Source organism: Nicotiana attenuata, chromosome 12, assembly GCF_001879085.1.
Source record: "Nicotiana attenuata strain UT chromosome 12, NIATTr2, whole genome shotgun sequence".
Taxonomy (NCBI): domain Eukaryota; kingdom Viridiplantae; phylum Streptophyta; class Magnoliopsida; order Solanales; family Solanaceae; genus Nicotiana; species Nicotiana attenuata.
In genome coordinates this window covers 30,506,953-30,528,781 of record NC_032000.1, presented here as the reverse complement: position 1 = coordinate 30,528,781, position 21,829 = coordinate 30,506,953, and positions in this window count along the sequence as shown.

Here is a 21,829-nt window from a genome sequence, read left to right as displayed (position 1 = left end):
TATGAAAATGTTTTTGACTTAATAGGTACATTACTAATATACATTTTCATATACTGAGCTTACTTATTGTTTTGTAGGTTGCTGATGGACCGACGGCCCCTTCTACCGACCCTGCTAGCCAACTGACGATCATGCTGCAGCGCATCCTCATATAAAGAGGCGACGTGATGAGGATGATCCTGATAGTGTATCCGGGCGGGAGGGGATACGCCTCAGGCCAGCGGCTGCATTGAAGCACAAAGGATGTGGGACACATTGATTTTCTTTTTTCTTTTTTGTATTTTATGTAAATAATAAAATTATATAAATAATAACAACAATTTTTTATGCTTACATAATATGCGCATTATGTTTTTATTACCATTTCTTCTTTATTTTAACAGTACAACACAAACACAAACAGAGAAACTTAACATAACTTAAATTCAGTACAATTAATGAAAACACATGACACGGGAAACATAAAGATACACTACTACGCTCAAGATGTACATGTCATTGTTTAGTCACCACCCCCTAGTATTCTCTGCTCCAACCACTTAAATTTTTTTTCTTCTTCCACCTCATTGAGTTTCTCCTTCAACTCCACAACTTCTCGTTTGGATTGTCACTCTCTTTCCCACTGTTTCAAACACAAATAATGAAGATGCTGCAACTTTTCTTTGTAGTATTCCTGCTGACAGGGTTCATCAATCCATACCTCAAAATTGCAAACAGGTTCGTCGAGAACCCTATAAAACTTGTTCATACATGCCCAGTAGCGGCGTCCAGCTTCACCATCATCCCAACAGTCTTGCATCATGAATTTTTTGCCGCACTCGCACATTGGCACATAAAGGGGTTCAGACATTTGTTAAAGCGTAAAAAAAAACCTTGCTTTTATGGAAATATTTGTTATTGGTTATTGTTAAGCGCAGAAAATAACTAGAATGCGCCCGTTATTTATAGGCAAGACAACACACAAAACTTAGTATTTAACCACGCTATACATATTGACTTTTTCTGAAACAAAACAGCTTTTTCGCAGTCGGTCAGCTTTTCAGACCAACAAGACAACACACAAAATGTAGTATTTAACAGCGCTATACATATTGACTTTTTTTAAACGAAACAGCTTTTTCGCAGTCGGTCAGCTTTTCAGACCGACAAGACAACACACAAAACGTAGTATATAACCGCGCTATACATATTGACTTTTTCTAAAACGAAACAGCTTTTTCGCAGCCGGCCAGCTTTTCAGACCAACAAGACAACACACAAAACGTAGTATTTAACCGCGCTATACATATTGATTTTTTTGAAACAAAATAGCTTTTTCGCAGCTGGTCAGCTTTTCAGACCGACAAGACAACATACAAAACGTAGTATTTAACCGCGCTATACATATTGATTTTTCTGAAACGAAACAGCTTTTTCGCAGCCGGTCAGATTTTCAGACCGACAAGACAACACACAAAATGTAGTATTTAACCGCGCTATACATATTGATTTTTCTGAAACGAAATAGCTTTGTCTTGATTTATCCTTTTATTATCTTTTATTTTCATGTATGTTGCTTTAGTTATGGTTGTTGTGCTTTTTTCTCTTCAAGTATTATGTTATGAAATTTCAATCTTCATATTGGTCTTCTTTACTAACACCAATAAGTTGAATGTTGGAACTATCATATCATCATCCCAATTGAAAAGGTCATGTTAGATAACAAGATGTAACAAGACTGTGGAACATAATTTTATTTGATAGATATTGCAACATAAACAAGTACAGACACTTATTACAAAAAACATTACGAAAACAAAACACTAGGTGTATCCTTGATAGTTGGGTACATTAGATGAACTTGCACCAGGATTTGGATTACCACCGCCACCTAGACCAGCTGAAGGACATTTACGACGGTTGTGTCCTGTTTGCGAGCATATGCCACATTTACGCACATAAACGGTATCACCAACATCCATTTGGTTCCGTATACGCGTTCTCTTTTGCACTTGCAGCTTGCGCAAATAGTCCTTGTTACACAGTATTTTAAATGGTTACGGCGGCCAATAATGCTTAGCACCCAATGGCTGCAACTGCCCACTATAAGTGTTTACGTATGCAGCAATACTGTATTGCCTATCAACATAGTTGGTTGCCCCTAAACCAACTTGTTGAGAGCACTTCATGGCATGTGCGCACGGCATGTGGTAGATGGTCCATTTCCCACATGAACACAACCTGCTGGCTTCATTCACTGTTTGTAGATTATTCCCTCGGTGTCCGTGAATAGCGGTGCGAACTTCAAAAACACCCAGGTCGTGATCATACTATAAATATGAATGCCAATGTGCTCGCCTCCTATATTTCTCAAATCTTCTCATCGGTATTGGCATAAATTGAACACCCCTGTCCATCAATTCCGATGCAGCTCTATGCCTTTCAACAAACCTCTCTGCAATCTATTTGAATGTCATCCGGACAATGGCAGTGACAGGCAATCCACGTGCAGACTTCAATAAGCCGTTGAATGACTCCGACACATTTGTAGTCAAGGCTCCCCATCGTCTGCCACCATCAGCATGCAATGTCCACTTGTGAATCTCATGTCCCATCAGCCAAGTATAGGCTCTTTCGTCTAACTGACGGATCGCTTCCATGCGCCTCGTGAATTTGCACTGTTGATGCTCAGTTGCATCCATCCAAATTAAATCATACAAGGCCTTGTCGGGATATTTCTTTTGGAAATTGGCCTTCAAGTGCCTCACACAGTATCGGTGGTATGCATAGGGTTCTTGACATTCAGGCAAATGTCATACAGAACTTAAAATACCACCATGTCGATCAGATATTAGACAAATACCTGAACACTGTTTGACAACGTACTGCTTCAAGTGGTTCAAAAAAAATGTCCACGTCTCTTCACTTTCATTGGCACAAATGGCAAAAGCTAGTGGAAATATTTGTCCGTTGGTATCTACTGCAACTGCGATCAAAAGCTTAATATCATACTTTCCATAGACATGAGTACCGTCTATAAAAATTACCGGACGGCAATGCACTAAACCATCAATTGCTGGTTTAAATGACTAGAACACATAGTTGGAAATATATTCCGGTATTCCCGGACTCCGCCCATGCCTCCATTCAACAACAGTCCCGGGGTTAAAGTGTTTCAGTGCGGCCATGTACCTGGGTAGAGATGAAAATGACTCATCCCAGTCACCATAAATAATTTCAAATGCACGTTTGCGCGCGAGATATGCTTTTCTTTTGGTTATAGTGCACCCATATTCCTGGTGGACGGCTGTAATACACTCTGTGATCTTGAACCTAATGGACACTTCCAAGTATGGAATCAAGACAAGAGAAATCAAGTCTACATCCAAGTTGAAGTGATTCTCATTGAATGTGTCTATTTCACATCTGTGGGTGCTAATATATTTACCCAATTTCCACAACCGTGATTTCTTCTTGCTCGCACGCAACATCCAGTTACAACCCATAAAGTCTCTACGGCATACAGCCTTGTATACCTCCGGAGTTGACTCCCTTACCGTCATCTCACGGCACTCTCTTACACTGTAGATTTTTAGAGCCCTGATTAGGCGAGCTTTATAGGGAAAATACATGCCCTTTGCCAGCACCATTGGTCTAGACTCATCCTGCATTGCTGACCGAACTTCGTCAAGATCCCTTATGAGGGCATCCACGTCCGGCATACTTGGCAAATTATCAAGGTAGGGAATATTCCGCTCATGAAATGGCACGTGGGACTCGTACACTCTTGGTCTAGCGGGAGGTGGAGGAGCATGCTCCCTCGTCAGCTCAGGTTCGACATTCACTTCCTCCTCATAATCACCCTCGTCAAGGAAGGGTGTGTCATCTCCAAACTCATCAGCATTGTTTTCATAATCACTATTATCTTCCTGACTCTGCGCATCTGCCAAATCACGAGTAAATACGTCGTCTACGGGCAACTGAGTGAGGTCAGGACCATCAAGTTGCTCGTTTTCACTGCCCAAAAAGAACAAAATGATAAGCTACTCAAATTGATAAATACTTTACATATAGCTATATCACCTCACTTACAAGTCGTACTGTGTTGACCTTCCATGATGGATATTTTCTTGTTGGTGATGACTCTCGGATGGACCATCGTGATCCAACACGCCAGAACTACGCATATTCCAACTAGGAGTGGGGTCATAACTTGTAAAATTCATATCCGGACGGTACCCCCTGTGGAAAATATGAGTGTTAATAGAAATCCAATTCAACAAAAAATAAACATCGTTATAGCGTAGAAAAATTGAAGTTTACCAGTCGTCTTGTGAATTATGTAAAGTAGGAGAGAAATTATTTTCTCGCTGCTCATTTGCCGGTGGTGATAAGTTTAAATCAAGGCAAACTCTTTCATCAGGAATCTGTCCGGCAAAAACTGCTCCAGAATAACCACTCGATGATTGGGGGTTATCCCTACTATGCGCAACCTCATTATTGGGAACGTCTTCAACCTTGACGTACATTTCCAACAATTTTATCATAATAAATTCTTTGTATTCATCCGGAATCCGCAAAAAACCTCTAAGAGTTTCATCATCTTCGATGTTGAACTCAGAATAAAAAGCAAACCCATGCGGAGTCACAGAATACAGATATCTACCGGTTACTTTAAGGTTCACCGAACGTTTTCTCACACTCATTCTTTTACGTAACAACGATACCAATTTATCTTACTCCATTGTAAGCGGCAATTTAACATGACGTTGTGGAGATAAACTATACCTCACAGAGTTATTCTCCGCTACAACCTCACCCCCTCCCCCTCCCCCAGTATAATGAAACCCTTATTTTTGGCTCTTCAGACATTATAAAAAATACTTGATAACAAGAAGAAAAGTTTGAACGGAAGTTAGAATATTTTTTGAATGGATTTTCATAAAATCCTAACGCCTTTAAATAAGGCAAGTCCTAGCTCGGTGGGCTGAATTTTTTGATGTCACCGCGCTATACCAATTTGAATTATTGTTATGTCAGTTAACTGCAAGACACTTATTGGCGGGCCCACAAAAAAGCATAGCACCGTATAATACTGCGCTATATATGTTTGAATTATTGTTATATAAGTTAACCGCAGGAGACTAATTGGTGGGCCCACAAATAAGTAAAACGCGGTATTATATAGTGATATATATAACGCGGTATTATACCGCGCTATACTTTAACGGCAGAAACACCGTTAAAGTATAGCGCGGTATAATACCGCGTTATATATAAAAATGTAACTTCTTTTTTAGCAGTAGAAACGTATTTTGAGTCCAAAAATCCAGCATTTAGGTTTCGGACTCCTTATATGTATCCCTCTCAAGTGAAGGAACCAAAATATTTTTTTGTTGGGATATATACTATTAAACATGAATTTGGATATAATATTTATTATAAAATAATTATTTATTGATCAATTTTAATAAAGTATTAAATAGATCATAAATTTAGTCTATGTCCTTTACTTATATACCATATGATTTAGTGTGTAGAATTTAGCTTGACACGGAAGATTAAACCATCGTTTCTTATAAGTATAAAGTTTGAGTTTACAATCTAATGATGGAATTGGAAAAACCATCAGGAATGATTGTAACACAAGATTAAATATAATTTATCTTAATTAATATGGGAATGATTTAATTCCTACTTCTTGTGCTAGTATATTTTGTATGTATTGAACGGACCAAGTAGAGATATGTATTTTATACTGACTTAATAAAATAAATTCTCTGGGCATTAAATGTACTTATATTCTTAATGCGAGATTCTTTCGTGGGTCTATATGCCTGGTAATTGGATAATAATAATATAGATTGGTGAAGTAATAGTTAGTTGATGGAATCCATGTCTCGATCTAGAGATTGATGATACACCTTTATGAAAACCTATAAGTTTTCATGTGTTAGTCTTGCAGGTGGATTTTATATATGTCACGTGAAATAAGCTAAGCGAAAGTCTAAGGAAATAACCAATAAATTAAATTGTCAGTAATTTAATTTATTTGATTAGTATATCTTAAGCTTATCATGGAAAGTTAATTAAGGTTTAATGAAAGAATTTTGAAATTGACCAAGGAGTGCAATTGTAAATTTAGAGTGGAACAATTCATAATTTATTATGATATTATTAATTCGGATCTTTCGAATTAAGTCAATATATAATATGAAGACTCATTAATTAAATTATGTGGTTCTTGTTGTGGCTGAATAATTAAGAATTAAATGGATTCATATTTCTTGGTAGAAAAGAAAGACCGAACATGTTTAGAAAAAGATTTTAAACCCTAAAACATATTACTATATAAGGGGTCTTATTCCATAAGGAGGCTACCATTTTACCACACATTTTTCATGGAGAAAATTTGCCCACGTGACTTTTGCAATTTCTAGTATTATTTGGGTAACATGTTAGAAGATTGTGGAACCGGAGGATGAACTGGTAGATGATTTTTGCTCATGCTTGGAGATTTTATGTAATCCGGTCACGATTCAAGAAATAAATATTAATTTTACATTTGATTAAAATATGTAATTATGTGTTATCTATATATCATACAAACAATCATGACTATTTACTTGCGCCGTTTATACCTGTTATCCGTCATTTTTCTTTTTATTTATGTTCAGTTACACCGTAGTTGTAGGCTTGTAGGCATCCAAACTATAGATTCAAACTTGGAAAAGAAATGCAGTACTATATTGCTTTCTTCATTTCGTCCTCTTTTGAATAGAACTAATTATATTAAAGCATATGTATTTATGCAAATTTCTAGCTACTTACATAGATATATGAATGTAGAGGGAAATGTATTCGTCCTTGCACTTGCAATGTTATATGAATTGTAACATGTTTAGTTGTGTATAAGGATATTATATACGGTCAAAATCATATGCCTCCGGTGCAAAAGCTCGAGGTTCCGCCCTAGGTCCAAGTCTGGAGGGGACAGGTTCGAAGCCAGTGGACTAGGCTCGAGCTCGAGGAAAGGGCGTAATGCCCGGGAACAGAAGTTCGAGGAGTTCCGAGGCCAAGTGCGCTCGACCTTGAAATAATACCGTTATGAATTTGTACCGGAGCCAGCTAGATTCCTGCCACGTCCCTGAGATCATGGCGCAAATTCCGGAATAGGATCGTACGGCTCCGTACTAGGCGGTTAAGACAGCTGTAATAAGAATATTCCCTACTGTAAATAGAAATATTCCTTATTTAGGATTCACCTTATTATAAAAAGGGGAACCCCAATCATTCGTAAGACCACTTTTTCACTGAGCAAAGAATATACTCTCTACTTTTGGGTCTGATGTTCACCAGAATTGTCCCTTAGCTTAATTGTTCTTACTTTGATTTCTCTACTTAATTGTTCTTACTGCCCTGAGCCACCTCGAGGTCATCGTCTCGAGGTCAATTACTGCTAAGTCATATTGGTTTGATTCACTCCTATCTTTCATTTCTACTTCAAATTTCTTGATTCTTAATTGGTATTGAACTAAATCACATATCTTTAAAACCACAAATCAAATTTAATTGTTACCCGTATTTTTCGAGGTAAACAGTTTGGCGCCCACCGTGGGGCTAAAGATAATAGTGATGATTTCTTTACTGATTCTTGTTACACACGTTATTTTTATACTTTTTCTTGTCAAGAATCTTTGATTTTCAGGCTGAAACATGTCTAGCTCACAAAATGCACATGTTCATGACAATGAGGGTCTTGGAGAAAACAACAATGTAGGGGTCGGTGTACCACCAATAAACCTTGGGGAAATGCCAAACGAGGAACCAGTTGATGTTGGTTCTCATATTGCTATAAACACCAGCCTAGGCACAGACCCCGAAGGAAGCGTACACAGGGATGCTCGACCTAGGGACCAAGGAACGCCGGGAGCAGGAGATGGAGGAGTTAGCCTCTAGGCGATATTTGAGATGTTGCGGGCTCAGCAAATCGCCATCGCTCAACTGCAAAGTCAAAATAAGACTCCGAGTGTAGCTGAACATGAAAACAATCAACGCGTTGAACCAACGCCAGAAGGACCAAATGGAGACAACTTGGGGACTGACCCCACCATTATGAAAATGCTCGAAGAGCTCACTAAGAGGATCGAGTCCAGAGAAAAGAAAATTGAGGTTAATGACAAGAAGGTGGAGACTTATAACTCCTATGTAGACCAGATACTGGGGCACCACTAGTTTTGAAAGGTCTAGATGCCAAGAAGTTCATACAAAAACCATTCCCTCAGAGCGCAGCCCCGATGCCCATTCCTAAGAAATTCCGCATGCCCGATATACCCAAGTATAACGGGACAACCGACCCTAACGAACACATTACTTCATACACTTGTGGGATCAAAGGAAATGATCTGAATGATGATTAAATCGAGTCAGTGTTGCTGAAAAAGTTTGGTAAAACACTCTCAAAAGGAGCTATGATTTGGTATCACAACTTAGCTCCTAACTCTATTGATTCATTTGCTATGTTAGCGGACGCCTTCGTTAAAGCTCACGCCGGGGCCATAAAGGTGGCCACGAGAAAGTCGGACGTCTTCAAAATAAAACTACGGAACGACGAGATGTTAAGGGAGTTCGTGTCCAGGTTTCAGATGGAAAGAATGGAATTGTCACCGATTTCCGACGATTGGTAGTGTAGGCCTTCATGCAGGGTTTGGACGATTGAAGCTCAATTGCTTCTCGATAGCTAAAGTAGAACTTGATCGAGTATCCAGCTGTGACGTGGTCAGATGTGTACAATCGTTACCAGTCAAAAATCAGGGTCGAAGATGATCAATTAGGAGCCCCCTCGGGTTCAGTTCATCCTAACAGATTCGCGGCCAAGCCCCCAAGAGACATAGATCGGGGATCTAGATTCAACAAAGAACGGTATCAGCCATATACCGACAGAATAAACAGCGGCTCGAGCCGTAACACTCCTCGAAGCGATCGGAAAAGCGATCGAGGCCAAAGTTCTCCGGGGCTCATGAGCAAGAGTGGGTTCGACAAGCACACAGACCCCGCCGAGGCTCCCCGACTGTCAGAGTACAACTTTAGCGTGGATGCATCAGGAATCGTGTCGGCTATTGGAAAAATCAAAGACACCAATTGGCCGAGGTCCACACAAACCGATCCCTCTCAAAGAAACCCGAGCTTGATGTGCAAGTATCATGGTACGCACGGACATAGAACAGAAGATTGCCGACAGCTAAGGGAAGAGGTGGTTCGATTGTTCAACGAGGGCCACCTTCGAGAATTTCTAAGTGATCGAGCCATGAATGTAAGGCCCCGGAAAATTTCGCTAAGTAATTTAGGATTATGTGGTGCCAGGTAGGCTAATTATAATATTTTACGTGCTATTAACATGATGGGCATCAATTGGATTTGGTAAATAAGTGTATAAGTCTTGTGGTAAGTATTTTAGAGGGGCAAGGAGAGGCCTAAGTCTAAGTCAAATTGGAAAATTTCATAATAGGCTAAAATTCCAAATGAGTTCGCACAAGTCCACACTTTGGACGAGCATATATATATATATATATATATATATATATATACATATATATATAATATGTTATGCGATGAGCAACCTATCAAATGATAGGTCTTCGAGTCTAGTTTCTAACGCTTCAAACCATTCATCATTTGGATATTCCTACGCAAAGTTATGATCAAATTACCAAAGGCTGGATTTGCAACCAATTTTGCGATTGCAAAACGACTATGCGGACTGCATATGCGTCGCATAATGAAGCAGAGTCAGGCAAAACATTATGTTGTCGCATGTTGATTATTCTGTAGTATAATAGATTATGCTGTCGATTATGCTATCGCATAATGATTATGCTGCAAGAATGCTGCCCACATTTCGATTATGCTATAGCATAATTGCACCACATAATTGACTTCGGGGGTCATTTTTGGAAATTTTTATATACGAACCCACTTTGATAAATAATCTTTAGGGCTTCATTTTGGACTATTTTGCACTTAATCTAGAGAGAGGTGAGAGCATTTTAGAGAGAGAAAGAGGGAACCTAGCCTCCTAATCATCAATCTTGCACAAACCCTCAAGAATCAAGCATGCTAATCTCTAGCTCACTATCTTCCGGATTATTACCGCTAGAGATGTTGGTGCATTGTAGTAACTTAAGGAAATCTTAAACAAGGTATGTGTGGCTAAAAACCCCTCTTCTTAGAAATTGAGCTCCATGGTGTCCATGCAAATATTGTAAGTCCGAAATTTGATTGATGTAGTACTTGTTATGTCAAAGGTATTGGTGTTGCAAGATATATGTGAAAGGTGTATCTCAATGTGTTCAATATGCTATTCTTGGTAAATTGAGGATATGTGAAGAATGTGAACTATGTGCTAAAATGCCTAGATTACAAGTCAAGTTTAAATTGAGATTGTTATGCCAAACTATGTGAAATACTCTATGTATAATGATGTTTGAAATAAATCAAATGAATTTGGGAAATAGAGTGTGGCCAACGTGCCGAGAACTTAAGTTATAATTGTGCCTGGTGATGCCTATGACATGAGAAAATATGAAACAGATTATGAAATGAGCCTTGACTCTACTTTACATAAATGACGTCAATAATAAAGCGCCCTAAAGGCTTTGTACACAATTTATGCCCATAAGTGGATGTTCGAGATAATGTTTTGCCATATAAGTACATCCATTGTGATCCGAGTTGTTACATACTTCGATGTTGAAATTGTATATTGTCGTGATTGGAAAAGAGAAATTCAATAATAATTGGTGTAATTGCTTGTTTATGACTTTGAAGTGTGTTTCTATTGTGGTTTGGTGTGTCCCCTCCTTTTTGGAAGAATCCTTTGTGTTTGAAGTTCCATTGCTAATGAACTTGAGGTGTATGATTTCTGAAATATTGTATATGCCATGATTCATGATTTCCTTTCATGTGTACTTGACATCTTAGATTGAATGGCTTGTTGTTGAAATTGATATTGATGTGAAATATGTGGAAATGATATGAAATGTGGGGAAGAAGAGCTTGAGTTATGAAATGTGGCCTAGTGCCAAGTATGATGTGATAATTGCGGCCCCAAGTACCTATGAATTGATATATGTGAAATAAAGATTGAAATGATATGATTAATGAAAAAGGAACAACGTCTTGGTAAGACGGCCTAGCCGATCGGGCCGTGATCGGACACCATGCCGCACATATGGTGGTATTGTGCTGATATTGTATCCGGAAAGTGAGAATGAGATTGTGATTGAGGTACATGTCTCAAATGAGGCAACCTAGCCGATCGGGTCGCGATCGGACTCCGCGCAATAAAGCGGTGGTATTGTGAATGATGATGAAAAGTATTAAATGCCGCAACCTAGAGCTATGGGAATTATGTGAAAGTTATATGATTCTTCGATTTGATGATGTGGTGATTGTTTAAAGCTTTGATTGACCTTTATGATTTCTTTGTTCTTGTATGATAGTTCTTTCTACCGAGATGGTGTTTATGATTTCTTTGTTCTTGTATGATAGTTCTTTCTACTGAGATGGTGTTTATGATTTCTTTGTTCTTGTATGATAGTTCTTTCTAATGAGATGGTGTTTAGTTATACATACTAGTACTATTCCATGGTACTAACGTCCCTTTTGCCAGGGGCGCTACATCTTTAAATGGATGTAGGTGATTCCATATCAGACAGTGTTGGTCGCGGCTAGTGGCGCATCCTCTTTTCAGCCGACTTGGTGAACCCCACTTCATTTCGGGGTCCTGTATCATTTGTTTATCATGTACTTGTATTTTGAGTTATAGCCGGAGCCTTGTTACCGGCATTTCCATATTTCTCTTCAGTTGTATTTAGAGGCTCCGTAGACAGGTTGTGGGTGGTGTCAGGTATTGGAATCAAAATAGAAATATTGAAATTTTGCAAAGATGTATAAAACTTGTAATATCTTGAAACTTATGAACGAGGTTGCTAATGGAAATGATATGGAAGTCGTTAATGATATATTTATAGAATTTGAATAATGGTGTACATTTCCTCTTTATTCAAAGAGGAATTTGGGTAGTATGAAACCTAACAAGCTTGCTCAGTCGGGTTTACTCGATTGAGCGCCGGTCACGTTCCTCGGTTTTGGGGCATGTCAAAGAACCACTTCAGGGAGAGAGATGTAAGGAAAAACAAGCAAGAAGAACCACAGCATGTAATCCACATGATCATGGAGGAGTCGACGTCCCCCAATGTCGTGTATTCAAGAGCACCAAAGTATCGATCATAAGAGAAAAGCGGACTCGGGGCTATGTGCCCGAGGACATCCTGTCATTCTGCGACGAGGAAGCGGAAAACATATCCCAACCTCACAACGATGCCCTGGTAATATCTATTCTTTTAAATAAAATTCAAGTTAAACGTGTTTTAGTGGATCCAGGTAGCTCTGCAAACATAATCAGATCGAAGGTCGTGGAACAACTCGGATTGCAAGATCAGATCGTACCGGCATCCCGGGTGCTGAATGGCTTCAACATGGCAAGCGAAACAACAAAAAGAGAGATTATCTTGCCAGTAAACGTAGCCGGGACCATACAAGATACCAGGTTCCATGTCATCGAAGGTGACATGAGATATAACGCACTCCTCGGGAGACCATGGATACACAACATGAGGGCAGTGCTTTCGACCCTCCACCAGATGATGAAATTCCTGACAGAGAAAGGAGTGAAAACAGTCCACGAGTAGCAACATGCTGCAAAAGAAATGTTTGCAATCGAGGAAGTGGTGCCGATACCAGAACCCTTGGCCTCGGAGGAATCGAGCCCTCAAGGTAAGCAGGCGGCCAAGTAGCAATCACAGCTCCCAGCCTCGATGGATGCCGCCAAGTCAACCGCTCAAGAGAAAGGTACACCTGGGGACGGGATTAACCCCCGAACTCGGGAAAGAACTCATTTAGTTTCTTATTGATAGTATGGATTGCATTGCTTGGTCCCGTTTAGATATGACTAGGGGTGTGCATTCGAATCGGTTTATCGATAAATCGAATCGATTATTTGTTATCGGTTTATCGATTTCGATTTCAAAATTTTCCTTATCGAGTTATCAATTTCGATTTCGATTTTGTCCTCTTCGGTTATCGGTTTATCGATAAACCGATAAGATATACTAAAAAGACAAAAATTTAATTTTTTTTTTATTTTTTTTACCCTTATTCTATAATACCCTTTCCTTTACCCTAAGTCCCTAACCCTATTATTTCCTCTACCACGTTTAAGTAATGATCATATTTAAAGCTCAAGGAAATGAAGTTCAAATTATGGAAAACAAAATTAGCCGTGATGATGTATTTTGTTTTGTTTTTTTATACTGTTGGAGTGTTGGTGGCATACGTTTGATCCCTTACTTTAGTTTCGTTGCATGTGCTTGTTGACACAATTTTTATGTTATAAACGGTGTTCATCTTATTTTAGCTTCTTTTTGTCCATATTAGTTAGGCGTGTTTATAGCGATATACTTTTCGTGGAATCCCGCAAATTTTCTTATTGGTGTAATCGATAACCGAATCGATAAGCCCCAAAAATCGATAAATCGAAACCGAAAAAATCGAAACCTTATTGAAACGATAACGATAAGCATATGTACAAATCAATAATCGATAAGTAATTATCGATAAGGGTCAAAATCGAATGGATAAATCGAATGCACACCCCTAGATATGACAGGGGTTCCGACGGAAGTCACCACACATAGGCTGAGCATCAATCCCAGGTTTGAACCAGTGAAGCAAAAAGGGAGGCCTCAGTCCAAGAAGCTACGTACCAACGTCCAGTTGACAGGATGTTCGGAGAACAAACAGGTAAATCAGTGAAAGCCTGTATTAATGATATGACTGGTTAAGTCCATGTGCGCAGAGGACCATCTTAATTCATTTGCAGGTAACATTCCAAGTTTCAAGACAATGCGACACGAAGCTCAACCCAAAGAAATGTGTCTTCGGAGTCGTCTCGGGAAAGTTTCTCGGCGTCATGATGTAAAATCGGGATATCAAAATCATCCCCAATCAAATCAAGGCTTTTGAAGGTATCACAATTGCGGATAGCAAGATAAGACCAAACAGAGCCCTCGGAGTCGTTGATAAAGGATCTTACGAGCTCGGCACGATGGAAGTTCTCAAAGGCGCGCGATCTCGAAGACTCACCTTTTTACACGAAGGCCTTAGGTTTTAAAGCATACGTTGCACTCTTTTTTCCTTAGCCTGGTTTTTGTCCCAAATGGGTTTTACCGGCAAGGTTTTTAATGAGGCAACAACTATGTGCTACCTAGGAAAACTCAACAATATCCAAGGCTTCTCTTCAATCAACCTCGAATACTGGGGGGCATCACCCTCGGAGGTCATATTTCCAAGGAAAATACTTCATGCCTAAGAGAGCCTCGATAGGAAAACTTTGTAATGGGCCAAACGGTAGATGAACCATGTCCATATAGAATAATCAAGCCCCGAAGGCAAAAGCATGTACGCATGTATCGATTATTTGAAGAAGCATTCTGTTAATATCAAAAACATTTTGTGTCTCAAATAAGTCTACTATTACACGAACTCTACACTTATAATTCTATGGGAAACAGCTCAAGAGCCAAAGCATAAAAGCACCCCCGAATACTCGGGGACTGTCGTCGACAGACGGTACATCCGAGTCATCGAAAACTCGGACTCATAAGACCTCAAAGAGGCACCCCTTCGAAAGAAAGGCCAAGGCCAATATACTCGGGGACTAACTTCTCGAACAAGTTCAAAAAGTTATCGGGAAATAAGTCCAAGTGACATACCCGAAGTCTACGGCCATACTAAAGACTACGGTCATATAAAGGCTACGGCCAAAATAACGCAGCTCGGAGACGTCCGACTTTTGCTATAAATTAAAGTCCTTCAAACACTTTGTAAAAACCGGTTAAATTAGGCTACCCTCGGCAAAAGCGAAATATAATGGGCTTCGATAAATTCAGCCCTCGAATAATTTAAAGGCTTCGACAACATCAGCTCTCAATAATACTTCAAGAGATATTCAATTATCAGTATGCAACAAGGTCCAGATACGTCGAACCTTCGAAAAACCCAACGGGTACAAAAAAAACACATGCTAAGGCATAATTAAATTTTCACTAAGTCTTTTAGCCGAAATGAGGAAAAAATTATGTAGCCATTCTAGAGGCTGAATCGGCCAAACCTAAAGAGCCTAAGGGCCGATATATGAGAGCTCAAGGGCCAACTTCGAAAGGCTTAAGGGCAAAAAACATATTGCGAGACTCCGTTCTTACTTTACCCGGGCTCAAGGATCACGATATCTCGAGTTCGCATCGAATCGATTTAAACTTAGCTCAAGGATTATTATACCTATCGAGAAAGATCTAAGGGTTTATTCCCAAGCCCAGCCAATTCTCGGACCAATCATCCAAGTTATGCAAAAGTATTCCATAAATCCAGCACAAGTTAAAAATGAGATAAAAAGTTCCTCTTGTATTTCCAAAGGATGATTACAAGGAATATTTACACAAAGGATACTTGCACAAAAACAAAATAAGGAAACCTAAGACTACTTTGGAGTCACATCTTCGGCAGTCGCATCTTCGAGAGCCTCATCCTCGGGGACTTCATCTTCATCTCCTCCACTCTCGGAGCCATTGGCAGAATCATCTTCATTGGAAAACAGAGCGGCAGCCTCTTCTTCTAAAATCTTCGCCCTTTCGATATCGGCTGAGAGATCGAAGCCGCGAGCATGTACCTCCTCGAGGGTGACCCTTCGGGATTATCGCCGAGCATGATCAAGTTCACTTAATAACTTAACTTCTGTTGCATAAGAAATCTCCTTGGCCCGAGCATTAGCTACTTCAGCATCAGCTCGGTACGAAGACATAATTGCCTCAGCGTCAGATCTGGCCTTGGCCAACTCGGCAGCAGATTTAGCTTTAAGCTCCCCGATTTAGCGGTCACGAGCTAGGCTCTCCTCCTTCACATGAAATTGACGTTCGAGTGAAGCCAGCTGCTCTCGAAGAGTTTCCTTCTCAGAAGCGAGATTGTCCATACCTTGCCTCCATTCCAGGGTCTCGGCCTCTTTCATCTTAAGCTCCTCCCGAAGTTGCGCCACCAAGTCGGCCTCCTAATAAAAATGCTGAATTAAAAGTATTAGTCGTCAAAACAAACAAGTACATAGTAGACCCTCAGAGGCTATATTACCTTCTCAACATACTCGACCCGTCCTTGGCAAGCCTGCGTCAATTCAACTCGTAGATCGTTTATCTCTATCTCTTTCTTAACACAGAGGGTCTTAAGATCGTCCCTCTCTTTCGAAATCTTCTTAAGCTCAGCCTCACATCAAGCAATATCAGTTCGAGACTTGGAAAATGCCTTTTTATGGAGCACCACAGCCTTCATAAAAAAGGAGGAAAGATGGATTCATAACAGTAAAAACAAAGGCGGAAGCATAAAAAACAGAAAACTCACTTGTTTGAAGAGTCGACGAGCCTTATCAAAAATGGAGGAAGCATCTTGGTCAGGGCCATCTTCGAGCCCTGCAAGGCATTCTCGAAAGATGGCATGCCCTTCATGGCTCGCTTCCACTTCAAAAGACCTCATATTCTGAGCATCTTGAATTTGCCCCTCGGAGAACTCGAGGCCAGGCGGTGAGTCGTCCATATTGATTACCCCAAGTGATCCACTCGGGGCGTTCTCTTTTATTTGAAGAGACTCAGGATCGGGCCGTTCGGCCTCGCCCTCCAAATGGCCTCCTAGACGAGGTGCCTTTTTTCCGCATGATGGCTTGGGGACTTTGTTTGAACTCCCCTCGGAGATTTCTTCGGCTCTGGAATGAGCCACATCAACCATCACCGGCTCGATGGACTTCGAAGCAGCGGCGTTTCCTTTTTCACGAGCTACCAGCAGGCAGTCGTCATCTTCTTCTTCCTCTAGATTCCGAAGGAGTTGGGCTGTTTCCGAAGATAAAGCCGCCGTATCGTCCTTGGACCTTCGAGCCACGCTTTTCTTAGGCTTTGGGGGATTCGCAGGCGACTCTCTTTTTCTTTTTCTCTCTTTAGAAGACTTCGAAATCTCTTCTTCATCGATCGGGGTCGGCCGCATAGCAACAGCGTCTCCAAGACCTGCACGAAACCGAAATAAGTATCCCGCGGGGAGAAGTACAAGAAAACAAACAAGAGAACTCACCATGATTTTTGGCCTCCCATCAACCCTTGGCCAAATCTCGCCAGCAACGCTCCGAATAAGAGGAAGTGGAAGCCAGATTTCGGACCCAGCCTTCGAGGTCTGGGACCCCGCCAGGAAACCAGGCAGTAGCTGCGCCATCGAAAAGGGGTTAGACCAAGGAAAAGGGGTAAAGCTGAGAAGAGAAAGCAAGGTATAAACCTGCCAGATACTTACGTTTCATGTTCCACTCCTCGGGGAACGACATCCGATCAGCAGGAACCAGGTCAGAGGTCTTGACTCGGACAAACCGGCTCATCCACCCCCGGTCTTTGTCCTCATCAATACTACAGAAGAGAGATTTCAAAGACCGGCATTGCAATTTTATCAAGCCACCTCGATAAAGTCGGGGATTATACAGTCTGATCAGATAATCGAGGGTGAAAGATATCCCCTCGACTCGGCTCGAAAAGAATCTGATCAAGTGAACGATTCACCAAAATGAAGGGTAGATCTGGACAAGCGTCACTCGGTATCGTCGGCAAAAATCAAGAATAACCAGATCTATGGGACCCTAAGCCGGAATTGCAAGAACAAGCATGAAAGGATAGGTGTATACGCTCAAGTATCCCGCTTTATATGTGGTAATTTCCTCCTCGGAGGAAGGAATCACTACTTCTTTTTTCTCCCACTTGCAGTCCTCCTTTGCTTGCACAAGCTCGTCCTTGGTTATCAAGCAAACATATCGAGACATGGGCTCGCATCGTCGTGGTGTTGACACATTTTTCTCGATGTTGAAATCGGAAGTTATTTCACATGGCGGAGGGATGCACTCTTCAATTTGAGGGGGCACTACTGGTTTGCTCTTGGTTGGTCGGGAAGATGCAGGAGATTTTTCTTTCTGGGGAACCGGTTTAGAGGTTTGAGCCATCGCGATGCGGAAATTCAAAGAAAATGGAAAGTGTTGATAGTGAGATAGAAGAGAAGGAGGAACTTAGAGAAGTTGAAAGAGCCAATAAAACTTTGTGAACAATATGAGGATAAAGTTTGCAAGGTTATGAAGTTTGTTCATTTATAGAAGTCACTCAACCGTACTTTGGAAGCCAAAAGGCCGACCGTCAGCCGCCTCCAATCAATGACTTTGGAAACCGCACGAAAAGCAACCTTTTCAGTCACTTCAATCACTGACGTCACGAGATTAGCATTAGAATCAAGGCGTCGAAGATCAATTCATTTTTTATCAATCTATTTCGAGTTCGAGCGAAGTGTTCACTCAAATACTAAGCCTAAGGGCTAACCGAGTTTGAGAAATTTCTCACTCGGGGACTATAAAAAAGGCTAAGGGCTAACTTTATTCGAGAAAGTACTCGCTTGACTAGTAAAGCCCAAGGGCTACCCAAGTTCGAAGGAAGTTCTGACTCGATGATCGTCTATGGAGCCTAAGGGCTAACTCTATTTTGAATTCAAGACCTCGCTCTCACTTAATTCGGACTTAGGAATCACGATGTTCCGAGTTTGCATCGAATCAGTTTAAGCTCGGCTCGGGAATTAATGAAATCCTTAAGGGATATTATGTTGGTTGATTAAAAACCTAAGGGTTTATCACGTCCTGAGTCCGATGTTTGGACTAGTCGTTAAAATTACACAATCATATTTTTCACAAGTAAAGACAGAACGGAATTCAACACGAGCCAAAAGGAAGATAAAGGTATCCTTTTATATATTTCTGATAGATGGTTACAAAATATAACTACAACACCCACAAAGGGTACTTACATGAAAACAAAGAAGCAAAAACAAAAGACAAAAACCTAATCTACTTCTAAGGCCACGTTCTCGAGAGCATCATCTTCGAGAGCCTCCTTCCCAGGGACCCCGTTTTGACCGTTGGGAATATCTTCCTACTCAAAGATATTAGAGGCAGAAAGCCTTCGATAAGTGTAACCATATTTCCAGCAGCGGAGATTGAACGTTTTGTTGAAATTTTGTGCCGTAATCCATTGGCAAAAAAAAAACAGCAAAAGAAAAAGACCAGAAGGGAAGACCAAAAGATGCAGCTTCTCCTTCTATCACAAGAAAAATCAAAATGGTTGCAAGGTGTGTAAGCAACGGTTCAAAAATGTTTATCCTTGGGGCATTGTTCCAGAGTGGGATGCAAAAGTTAATAGACAATAGTGCCACCTCATTCCATGGAAAGCAAAGGGAATGAAGTGCTACACCAGGTTGAAGTTAAGAGAGATGAGCAGCAGTGTAAAGTTCGCATATTTTGTGATGCGAGAAGGGTTCGGCGCCCTCCTCACATTGTTTCGAGTCAAAGCTTTGAAAAAGGAAACCTTGGCATAATTGGTAAAGTCGCTACCATATGACCATGTGTTCGCAGGTTCGAACCATGGAAATAGACGATTAAAGAAGGAAGCAAAGAAGGGAGAAGACCAAAAGAAGATAAAGATGAAAAAAGCACGGTTCTTTGTTCAACAGGATAGCTTCCTATTTTATAGAAAGGCGGCGACAGAAGGGCGGCGCAAGTGGCCGACCAACACTGACACGCATTTGATGTTTTGGGGAAGAGCGCCGATGTGACATTTCCGGTCATTCCAAGTACCTACGTTACGGGTGTGACATCATCATGAGAAGCTCGGGGAAGTCGAGGTGAAAATCGTTTCTTATCATCTTATTCTAAGAAACACGGGGACTATCTGTATACGGTCAAAATCATATGCCTCCGGTGCAAAAGCTCGAGGTTCCGCCCTAGGTCCAAGTTCGGAGGGGACAGGTTCGAAGCCGGTGGACCAGGCTCGAGCTCGAGGAAAGGGCGTAATGCCCGGGAACAGAAGTTCGAGGAGTACCGAGGCCAAGTGCGCTCGAGCTTGAAATAATACCGTTATGGATTTGTACCGGAGCCGGCTAGATACCTGCTACATCCCTGAGATCATGGCGTAAATTCCGGAATAGGATCGTACGGCTCCGTACTAGGCAGTTAAGACAGCTGTAATAAGAATATTCCCTGCTGTAAATAGAAATATTCCTTATTTAGGATTCCCCTTATTATAAAAAAGGGAACCCCAATCATTTGTAAGACCACCTTTTCACTGAGCAAAGAATATACTCTCTACTTTTGGGTCTGCTGATCACCAGAATTGTCTCTTAGCTTAATTGTTCTTACTTTAATTTTTCTACTTAATTGTTCTTACTGCCCTGAGCCACCTCGAGGTCATCGTCTCGAGGTCATTACTGCTAAGTCATATTGGTTTGATTCACTCCTATATTTCATTTCTACTTCACATTTCTTGATTCTTAATTGGTATTGAACTAGCTCACATATCTTTAAAACCACAAATCAAATTTAATTGTTACTCGTATTTTTCGAGGTAAACAGATATCAAATGGACGGGTTGGCCTAATTTGGACGGGTCAAAATAGACTGGGTCAATATTTTTGGGGTATTATCAATTTTAGTCTGCGCCAGAAACTATTTACATTTGATAGTCGAAAAAGTGTATAAAATTTATATAACTTTTGTATATAGCATACAGAATATATATATATATATATATATATATATATATATATATATATATATATTTTATATATAGTTTCGGCTATTATTTTTACATCGGCTATACAATGTCATTTTCCATATTTTTGACACTGACGTAATAGTACAGACTACAGAGGCTGCATACTGCTATTTTCAGTTGTCAAAAATGTTGTACTCATATAGTTAGTCAAGTAAAATTGCATTTTCAGTACCTAATTTCGTGACTTTAGTCCAACTTTATAAATTTGCAATTTTAGTGCTCAATTTATAGGTTTCATGCCTTGTCTGTTTTTATCATTGTAATTTGCACAAAATATATCATAACTTTCTGAAAAGAAAGGTGTAAAAATGAGACATCCTCTAATTAATTTTCCATTTTGAACCGAAAAGTGACATCGTGTCTTGCACATGACCTATTTATAAACGTTTTTGAGGATTCAGAACTCATTTGCATTTGTAGATTAACTTGTGAAGTCCGTAATGTGTTGTCGATATTGATGCAAGACAGATCTTTTGGAGTTGTACTTCTATTAATTATAAGACCAATTTTTCTAGCTTAAACTGAGCTTATCCTCCCCTGTAAAGAGTATACTTAATATCACAGAGGCCATTTCAGCAAGCAAAGTACGCTAACTTGAATATGGATCAATATAGCAGAATGATGGCACCTAAAATCTGTTTAGGTGCGTTTCTGACCTCATATACCTCATATATAGGTAAATGTGGGTGTGTTTCTATATTAGCTCCTTAAGGTTGTACGTTAATGGTTTAGTTGTCGGTTTCAATCATATAAAAAGATCTTCTTCTTTTTCATTCTCTCGCGCTATTTAAAGGGTCCATTCTATTGGAAAAAAGGTTTTGAGAGGAAAAAAAATAATTTATATTCACTGAGAACGTGTAATTTTTTTTTTACACTATCACTATAGTTTTACTAATTATAAAGAGGTCACTTACCATTTTCGCAGGTTATCAACCTAAAGTTACTCGTAATTGAGTTTGAATTAACTAAAAAATATGAATTATTATAATATAATAATTTTAAAAATACCACTAATTCTTATATGTGCTACAAATTATTATAAAATTTATGCCGCAAGCCGCACCCCATCCTAT